The 10,576-nt window shown below is 46.2% G+C and overlaps 1 long non-coding RNA gene across 3 annotated transcripts; it reads left to right on the top strand.

Annotated features, from left to right (window-relative positions):
- Positions 1–1,180: 1,180 nt before the first annotated feature.
- LOC139046099 (uncharacterized) lies at positions 1,181–6,139 on the top strand. Of its 3 annotated transcripts, none has more exons than XR_011505657.1 (4): positions 1,181–1,523; positions 2,285–2,513; positions 3,277–3,526; positions 4,460–6,139. It is a non-coding gene; the product is annotated as an uncharacterized lncRNA (long non-coding RNA). The 3 variants fall into 3 exon arrangements; XR_011505656.1 differs by having other exon boundaries at positions 3,943–6,139; XR_011505658.1 differs by lacking the exon at positions 1,181–1,523 and adding an exon at positions 1,604–2,031 and having other exon boundaries at positions 3,943–6,139.
- Positions 6,140–10,576: the final 4,437 nt, after the last annotated feature.

The following is a 10,576-nucleotide window of genomic DNA, read 5'->3' as shown; positions in this document are numbered from 1 at the left end:
GTAGAAGGAACATTTCATGCAGAGGGAACAACATGTACAAAGGCAAATGGATTTGATTTTCCCAGTCCCAGCTATTGGTGTAGGGATGGACACAAGATCTAACTGAAGCCATTGAAAGAGTGAATCCCAAGACTTGAGCAGGAACTGCCTAAAGAGAATATCTTTTCTCCTGGATGGTACAGAGTGAATATGTGAGATCCAGAGGGAGATGTAAGAGTCACCAAGGGGTTGTTATGTGATGTCTGACATACAGGGTGGAGGGAAATTGGGCCCTCCATGCCATTGTTTGAACTGCTGGATCAAGCCTTACTTGAAGCTCGTGTATAACTTGACTTCTCAGTTAAGGAAGCGATGTATCTTCTTTACTGCTTACTGCTATTTACTGTTAAACTATTCTAAACTAATAATAGGCAGATTGAACCCTTCCAAGGATGTGAAGGGGAGATGGAATAAACATCATTTTATGCATGGAGAGCAACAAGTCTAAAGAGGATATAAGATATGAAAATACATGGATAGTAAAAGGAGAGATGAGAGTTTGGATGAAATTAATGCCAAGAATAAAAGAAGGGACAAACAGAAGGAAAAAAATAAGACTCGAGCCAAGTTCTGATCCCCTACATGGCATTTTGACCTTTCTTCCCTAGGCAATAGGGAGCCATAGAAGGTTTTGCACAGGAGAGTACCATGAGTATTGTTGTATTTCATCACAAACAGGCACCTGGATGTGGGTGGTGCTCTGGCAGACGGTTTGGCAGACTTCTTCCTCCCACTGTGTTTTTCTCCCTTCACTGAGCCACGTAACCACCTTACTCATAAGAAAAAGGCTATTAAAAATGTATTTTATTGATTATCCTTGGCCTACAAAACCTTGCTCCAAGGGAAAACAGTTTCCCAGCCAAGCCCTTGCCTGCTGGCAAGCCAAGCCTGCCTCTGTTCTCGGGAAGAGTTTGGGGTGACAGCTGGGTGTCAGAAATAAGGGTGCCTTCTTAACGAGGTCAGGGGAGAGACCCGAGGCCCACAGGAACGCCTTCCTGACATTGCTTCTCCCATCCAGCAGCGTAAGGTGGTTTCCTGTTCTAAATATTTAACGTGATGCCTTCGGTGTGTCCTCCAAGGACGGAAACTCACAAGCTGATGTTTACGGAGGGGGAGGGGGACGGTGGCCCAAAGACACGCACTCCCACGAAGCCAGCCCCTCAGCCCTAATCCCAGCCCCACTCGCCGGACCCAGGACCGGAGGAGCGCTCGTGATTTATGCCTCTGCTTGCAGAAGCAGCAAAAAAAAAGCTCTCCATTTTCCTACGAGGGGCCACGACTGAAAGCAGCAGCTTTGCTGGGGCTCCCTTTGAAACCAGAAACCCCACTCCTTTTGCCCTGACGGCTTCTGAGCAGCCGGAGCCAGAAGGCAGGCTACGTGTACACCTTTCACCTTCCTCCCCCGACAAGAAAGGGCTCTGGAAGTTCTCTCGGTGGATTTGCCGCGTGGAGAGATGGGAGACCCCCACTGCAATGGGGAAGGGGTAATGCTGGGTGTCTGCGTTGGCGGAGTCTGTGTGTGTGAGCGTGTGTGTGTGCTCATGCATGCCGGAATCTCAAGATCAAATAGCATTTGGGGACACGCCCAGCCCTGCGCTGGGACCTGTGGCTTATCACCATCCTCCCTTCTCAGGCACACTTTTGGGCGACGGGAGGGACAAACCGAAGTCGCTTTTTAGTATGAGAAGCGAGTTGAGGCCTGAGACAGGGTCTGAGCGGAGTGGAGGGACCCGTGGAGAAGAAATGGGCTCTGGCACCGGGAAGCTGAGTTTCGGTACTGAGAGGAGAGTGATGGATTTCAAGAGAGGACAGTCTTGAGAAATGAGGCGTCGTTAGCAGAAGTGATATCCAAAATATTTGACAAGCACTGTGATCCAGACCCAGGCCAGTTGGAATAGACGTCGGTTGTAAACCATCACTGCAACTGTCCCTGTGCATACCGACTATGACCAGCACTGTGTCAGGATGGATCTACTTTCTAAAGGGACAACGGTAGTATCTGGACTCAAATGAATTTAGAATAATGTCATATCAGCATAATTGCAAAAAAAAACTACTTACAAACTACTAGATGAGAAAACTTTCTAATGGAAGGGTCCCTAACGTGATTTCACAGAAAAAAAAAGAAGCTCGACAGGCTGTCAATAGGTTTTGGGTTTTTTTATGGGGGCGGGAGGTCAAATGAGTTTGGAGAGATCCTTGGGTTCAATAAATATCAACTTTTTGTTTTCTTTGTCAACTGCAGGACTTCTCAGAGCCTTTGCCATGAAATGGACATTAGGAATGTCTCTAATGCGGGGGACGGTTGGAGCGTGTGATGTTGCTCAAGCTTATTTGAATCCAGAACTCTTTTCTGGAGGAGCATCTTCTGGAAGTAGAGACACTCGCGCAACACTTTGGGAAACATGGCCCTGGAAATCAGTGCTATTTGTCTAGAAAGGGCCTGGGCTTCCTCGGGAGCTGGTGAGCTCACGGTCAGTGGAGGTGATGCAGCCTGGGGTCGCTGGGGCTTTCTCCCAGGGATCTATCTCGAGGGTTGGATGTTGAATTCCATGAATTCCAGAGCCCATACTAACTCTGGGATTGTGGAACTCTGCAGTATGGACTCAACCAGACACACAAGGAAAACCAAACCTTACGAGCTTATGACTCTTCCATTGTTATCCAACAAAAGGAATTCATTTTCCTTTCAACATGCATTGGTCTTCTCTTTTAGATGCTACTCATGGTTATCAATGTTATTATTATTGGTGGTAGCTAATATCTATAAAGAGCTTACCACATGCTGGGTGCCGTGCCAAGGGTATACATACTAACTCACTTAATCCTTTCAACGATGTGACAAAGAGAGTTATTATCTTCATTTTACACCTGAGGCTCAGAGAGGTCGTGTGACTTGATCAGTGTTACACAGTAATTAGAAGTGCTGAGGAACGAATCCACATCTGACCCAAAAGTCCGAGGTTGGCTATAGAACGGCAATCCTAGAATCAGGATTGGTATCTGAACCCAGAAAAAATAGACTTATGACCATGACTCTACCATTAACTTGCTGTGTGACCTTGAGCAAATTACTTAATTTCTCTGGACCTCAGTTTTCTTTGCCATATGAGGAATGAAACAAAAACAAATTCGATGCTCTTGGGTTGCATGAAAAGAGGGATAAGGAACTAGAATAAGGGACATATATTCATTAACTTACTCATCTGTTCGTTATTTATTCATCCATGAATTCAGCACCATCCCTTAACACTTAATATTGTTGTTTATGGAAATCTCTGACGCATATGAAGCACGCACGTCTCATCAGATGGTGGGGACATCTCTTCTGAACAGAGAGTCCAGGCCTATCTACAACTTTACAAAAAACTCGCTGTGACAACTCACTTCTCAGTGCTTCAGCTTCCCGCTTCCCACATCTATAAAATAAGGAGTGAAACTTACATGCCTTCCATCTCCAACCTGCTCGAAACCAGCATTTCCCAAGGTGGGTGCCGTGGCTCGCCCACATCACAATCACCCGAAATGTTTATTAAATAAATATTTCTGATAAGACCTACTCAATTTTAACATCTGGGGTGGGCATTTGCATTTTTAACAGGATCTCTGGTTAAGTCGTACACCCTTCATTTGAAAGAATTATTCTAAATTGTTAATTCAAAGAACATTTCTCAAAGCATCTTTGACAAAAACCAAGTTTTTTTTGCTTCACAAAAGGGGATCCCATGGCCCAAATGAGTTGGGAAAAGTTAATTTAAATCCCTTTGGGAGATTCGCAATGTACATTAGCATATTAAAGACTCCAAAATTCCTGTAGGAGAGAAATCTGTTGAAGGAAACTTTAGCTGAGTATTTCCCAAGTGTATCTTGTATTTGATGATGGAAAATTTCTTTTTTATGCAGATCACCACCTCACCCCCATTCCGCCCCACCTCTTCACTCCTGGGCACCTATGAAGCATGCTAGAAAATTAGCGTTCTACAGAACACATTCTGAGAAAAATAAATCTAGGTGATTAATATAAAATACCTCTGTGGGGGCTCAGAGTTCCAGCTCACTAAATAGTGATCGGTTGGTTGCCCAATCATGGAAATGAAAAATAAATGGATTCTAGCTTGAAAGGCGTGTTGGGGAGTTAATGGGAACCCACACACTCTGTTGGAAGCCCTCCGAGGGAGCACTTAGAGAACTCCCCCAAAATAGCACACTTAATCCTTTATGCCTGACTCAGGCAAGGGGAAGGCAACGGCCAGGGTGATTCAGCGTTTTGCTCCCTGTTGAAACTGTTGACTCTGCCATGTAGCCTCTTTGATGGTGCTGAAATCAGGGCTTCACCCATCCCCCAGGCTCCCGGGTTAACAGAGCTCAGATTAGCTCATGACTCACCCGCTCACCCTGCCACTCACACGTGTTCTTCTAGAACAGAACCCAGGCTGGCTCTACCACGTGTGAAATTCCACAGGACTACCCAGCTCCAGCCCTCAGGCCGGTCCGAGGAATCTTCTCATACCCATCCTGGAGCTGCAGCTCCGTTCCACCGTGGACGCCGGCCGGTCTGAGTCAAGATGATGCAACTCCAGCGCCATCATTCTATGCCCGCCTCCTCTGCCAGTCCCACTAGCCAAGCTCCTGAACTCAGAGTTGGTGAGAGATCTGAGTCACCCCTTAGAGCTTCAGGCAGCACCTAATTTCTAAACCCTACAACATGCCAGCCTCCTCATGGAAAGCGGGAGATGAAAGAGCTGCCTCTTGGTATTTCAGAATTTTTCAAACGCTGCCTTGAGGATGCATGTAGAAGATTAATGATTGGAGAACTGACTCAGAAAGGAGGAGTCAAATCTTGTGCCATAGAGTATTTTATGGGACACATGCAGTAGGTTGAAAGTTGGAGACTAGATATTCTCAATTTTCCTTCCCCGTTCATTAATCCATTTATTCAAGCTAGAACACCAACTCTTACTGGAATGCAGGCTCCGTGAAAAAAGAAAGTTTTTCTGGTTTGTCCATCACTATATTCCCCAATGCCTAGATTTGTGTCTGGCACAGAATAGGTGCTCAACAAATAAATATTTGTTGAATGTATTCAACCAACATTTTGGTAGACTAAGGATGACAGTAAATGGTTTGGCGCTGATCCCATTAAGAGGCTATGTCTCCATTCCTTCTCCTGAATCCGAGCATGGCAACTGATCGATAGAATACACTAGTTGGATTTCATATATGGTGGCTCAGGGCTCCGAGAAACCCAGAAGAAAGCAGCAAGGATTCTTATGACCTGGCCTTGGAAGTCCTAGGATGTTACTTCCACCATGTTCTATTGGTCAGCGAGTTATTGAGGCTGCTCCAGAATACAGGGGCAGGGAAACCGGTTTCACCTCTCTTGTATATAGCGTAAGGCCCATTCCCCAAGGATCTGATCATCTGCTCAATGGGAAGAGAAGCAGAGGATTTGTTACCATCTTTAATCTGCCACATCTCCCTTTCAGGGTTGTTAAGAGAATTAAAGATGACAATTTACACAAAGTGCCTGGCATGTTTTGCACATGAAGAAAGATTTTCCTTCTTCTGGGTTGATACAGTTGATACAGCTATTCAACCAGCACAGACTAGGCTAGGAATGAGCACCCTGTGCAGCCTTGGCCAGATGCCCTTGAGCAAGACGCAGCCTGTACAACTGTGCACAGCAGCCCTGCCTAACACATGGAAAGACCCAGCTGAGTGCAGCGGGATCAGCTGTTTTGCCTAACGTGGTATCCATTCCTTTTCCTCTGGTCTCATCCCCCTGATGCCCCCTTTTGGAAACCAACCTCATCCACTAGTATCTCCTGCAGTCTCGATGGGACAGTCAAGCAATCCCAGCCTGCCTGTAGCCAAGAGGTCATCCTGCGACCCACGCTGAGCCAATCAGACATTCTCCCCCTTAGCAAAGTGACCCATGGACCGAAGATTATTGGTGAGCCTGCACCCCCAAAGCAGTTCCCGGGAGACATTGTCCATTACTTCCTGCTACTCGGATCCCACGCTTGACAAGTTCCCTGTCCCTTGTGACTTCTGGTTCTTCTACTTTCTGAGCTACCTGATGCTCTCCCAATAAAACCATCTTTGCATACATTAGCCAGAATAGGTTTCTGTTTCCTATAATCAAATAACCCGATAAAGATACCCTCACTGGTGCCTTTGGTTTGGGTTTTCTTTTCCCTTGGTACTCCCACACCTTTATCACTTGCCTTTTTCCATCACTTCTTAGTCCTGCAGTTGGCAAGATGTCATCTCTAATATTTGGCTGGTATTTTCTCTTCTGGGTCAAACCATCAGCAAGTGGCTCAGTGTTGAAAAGCAGGTGTAGGTATTAGAGTCAGTCAGTTCGCATCAGTTCTGAATTTGAGTATGTGACCTTGGTCAAGTTCAGTAACTGTTATTGTCTCCTTTTGTTTATCTTCAAAATGAGAATAGTACCTGATTCTCAGCTCAGTCCGTGCTAGTTTCCTCCCACCTGTCCTGAGGGTCTTCTGTTGGCCCAGCCCTGGGCTAGGCGCTGGGAGGGATACAGAAATAGGGAAGGCATAAACCTTACCCTCTTGGAGTTTGTGCCTTGGAAGGGCAAAGACACACAAAGAGGTCTGCAGCCATGATGAAGTGAGCAGAACCACAATCCCACACATGCCATAAGTGTTGACTCAGTGCTGACTGCTTTCTAAGCACACTCACCCCCACCACAACCGTGCAACGGAGATACCATGTCATCCACACACTACAGGTGTGGAAACTGCAGCTCCAAGGTGTACAGCGAGGGTTCGTCTGACTCCAACACCAGGCTCTTCATCAACATGCTGTACGGCTCTCCATTGCATTGCTTTCATACACACCCTTTCCTCCTCAAAGAGATGTCTTAGGCCCCTCGAGTATTTCAGCCAGAATGGGCCTGCTGGTTCTCATGATAGCGAGTGATCTTCATCTCGTGGGTCAGTTCTACATATTGGACAGTCATCGCCTGGGCCACCAGTTGGGATCCTGGTTGGAAAGAGATGGTACCTTCAAATTGGGTGATTCAAGAAGAGGAAAATAAAGGGCTATGCGCAGAGGTGTGGGAAGGGTTTAAGAGCTCACCAGGGATGGTGGAGTACCACAAGGCTAGAAAAGTGGGATGCTGTTACCCTCTTGGGTCAGAAGAAATGAGAGGAGAGAGAGGTTATCAGAACGCAGGGAGAGTGTGGCTCTGGGAAGGAGCATCTCATAGGATCCATGGTCCTGGGGACACAGCCAACCCACTGAGGGAGGTAGGGGACCAAACACTGTGACCTCATTCTCTCTTGCTTTCCAATTTCCTGCCAGCGTTCTCCATTGGCCGAGACCCCCAGAACCCACAGGGCATGGGGGCCGATCAGTGCGGGCCATGCAGGTCAGCCTCCCAGAGCACAGAGCACAGTAGTGACAGATGGGACCTAGCACAACACGCAGCCACTGTTTCTGCTGTGGGAGCAGAAGGAAGACATGGCGGGATGATGGTCCAGTCAAGTCTAGTCTGAGCCATTCAGAGAGGTGTGAAGGGGAAGGGCATTTTCCAAGTCACAGAGCCCACAAGTGGCAAGATCTCATTCCAGAAAGTTCTGGAACCCAGGTCTTCTTGCCCCAAGCTCCATGCATTTGCCACCAGACCCCACTGTTATTCCTCACCCAGGCGGGAGGTGGGCTGAGTCCATGGGTATAGGATTCATGTTCTAGCTGGGAAGGAAGAGGCCCCGCCAATGGGTCCTTTCATACAGTATGACCCATTTCAATCCATCCCTTTATTCAACATTTATTGAGTACCACTAAGTAACGGTGCAAATAGCATGAGCCTCCTCTCCCCAGGATCCCATGCTGGTGGAAGAGACAGACAAGTAAGCTCATGTGTATATTTAAAAGGAATAATTCCTATGATACAAGTGTGGACGGTGTATAGTGGGGGAGGCCCCAAAGGAGAGGCAGACACCCCTACCTGGGGGTCAGAAAGGGCTTCCTGGAGAAGACGATGCTCAAACTGAGTCCAGACACCATTGGAGCTGTCCTCAAGGTGCACCTGATTGGGAAGGGCCTTCTGAACAAAGGGAGCAGTGTGGCAAACGCGTGAAGGTTTGAGATATCTAGATCCCCTCGGGGGTGTAGTAAGAGTTTACTGCAGCTGGAGTGGAAGGTGCCAGATGGGGGAGAGGGACAGAGAAAGAAACGAGGCTTGAAACGTAAGACAGGGTCACCTCCTGGAGATGCTCTGAGTCATGCTAAGGAGTTTGGGCTTTATCCTAAGAGGGACAGGGGGTGTGGCAGATGCTTGTCACGCCCTATGCCACATCCTAGGATCCAATGACAATGCTCCACGTCCACCAAGCATTGCCTTGCTCTGCTTTGCATTCTGCAGAGCTGCAAATGGTTTGTTCGACCATGCACAGGCACAACGCAGAAGGGCAGAGAAGTGAACACCCTCGGAGGTGACTCTGAACGAACAAAGCTCGGCATGAATTTATCAGTGGATAAAGGCTCCAGTCTCTGTCTCCTCCGGTGGGAAACTTCTGCAGCACGAGGCATGTTCTATGCAGATCCCCTGAGCTCCCCAGGGGGACTGAGCCCCCGGTGCCCCCGTAAGAGTAACCAGCTCTTTAACACACAGTCTGTTACCTCTCCTCCTCCCTTCCCTGGCTCGCTGTCCTGCTCCTTCACTTTGAGCATCTCTCAAATAAACCACCTTCCTTCAGATTCCTGTCTCCAGATCTGCTTTGAAGAGGAACCCCGACTGAGACGGGAGACGCTGGGAGGTTTTAAGGCAGGGAGCAGAAACAATGATCAGCATTCGAAGATGATCAGCTCAGAGGCTCAGAAAGGTCATTCCAGGGGTGGCTGGTACGGAAGATGGCTTAGAGGAGGAGGGATGTAGCGTGAGTGAGCCGGACAAGCCAGGAGGCTATTGGGAGCATCTTGAAGAACAACAACCCAGGCCAGAGCCGGGGTAGAGCAGAGGGTATTAAGGGTGTTGAAGTGTCTGTCCCCAAAACAAAACGATAGAAAAACATTCCTCTGGCCCTGAACTGAGCTGCTGTGTCTCTCGGCTCCCTGGAGCCGCAGTAAATCTCCAACCTACGGTGCCTTTCCCAGCCCTGACTCCAGGGGCAGCCAGCAGTAATCCCTTTAAAAGGGCATTTCGAAGGGGTGGGTGGAGCAGAGGGTGCTTTATACAAGGCTCAAAGAAATTTTTAAGTTAAACACACATGCACATACACACACCCTCAGCTATGCCCATCGGGGAAAACACTGCAATTAACTATTTACTCCAAAAGTCTAGAGTGATTTGTGGGCGGAGGAGGGAGAGAGGTTATTTACAGTGTGGGGTAGGACAAACTTTCAGCTCTTGATTCTCCCCAGCAAGTGACGGCCAGCCGGAGGGGAGTTTCTCTCCTGGCCTTGGACTCGCTTCCACCAAACAAAGGTATTAGAAGAAAGCAAGCTTCACAAACGCAAGAGAAAAAGAAAATCAATAGATAGATGATAGATAGATCGATAGAAAGATAGATGATAGATAGATAGATAGATGATAGATAGAAAGATAGATAGATGATAGATAGATGATAGATAGATAGACAGATGATAGATAGATAGATAGATGATAGAAAGATAGATGATAGATAGAAAGATAGATAGATAGAAAGACAGATAGATAGAAAGACAGATGATAGATAGATGATAGATAGAAAGATAATAGATGATAGATAGATAGACTATAGATGATAGAAAGATATAGATGATAGATAGATGATAGATAGAAAGATAGATGATAGAAAGATAGATGATAGAAAGATAGAAAGATAGATGATAGATAGATGATAGATAGAAAGATGGATAGATGATAGATAGATGATAGAAAGATATAGATGATAGATAGATAGATGATAGATAGATGATAGATGATAGAAAGATATAGATGATAGATAGATAGATAGTAGATAGGTAGATGATAGGTTAGATAGATAGATGATAGAACGATAGATAGATGATAGAAAGAAAGATAGATAGATGAGAGATAGGCAGATGATAGAACGATATAGATGATAGATAGATAATAGATAGATAGATAGAAAATAGATACTAGATAGGTAGATGATAGATTAGATAGATGATAGAAAGATAGATAGATAGACAGTAGATAGATAAGTAGGTAGACAGATGATAGATAGATAGACAAGTAGATAGGTAGATTGATAGATAGAAAGATAAATAGATGATAGAAAGATACATAGGTGATAGATGATAGATAGATGATAGAAAGATAGATGATAGATAGATAAATGATAGATGATAGAAAGATAGATAGACAGGTAGATGATAGATAGACAGGTAGATGATAGATAGATAGATGATAGATAGATTGGTAGATAGATAGAGACAGACAGACAGACAGACAGATAGGAGAAGGGGGAAGGGAGAGTCCCTGCTGATTTTGTGCTGTGCTTGACGTCTTCGAACTGGAAGCGGCCATAAATTTTCTGGTGTGAGAGAATGGGGATAAACG

Source organism: Equus asinus, chromosome 8 (assembly GCF_041296235.1).
Source record: "Equus asinus isolate D_3611 breed Donkey chromosome 8, EquAss-T2T_v2, whole genome shotgun sequence".
Classification (NCBI taxonomy): domain Eukaryota; kingdom Metazoa; phylum Chordata; class Mammalia; order Perissodactyla; family Equidae; genus Equus; species Equus asinus.
The sequence above is the reverse complement of the archived record's forward strand: the minus strand, read 5'-3'. Positions and strand labels throughout refer to the sequence as shown.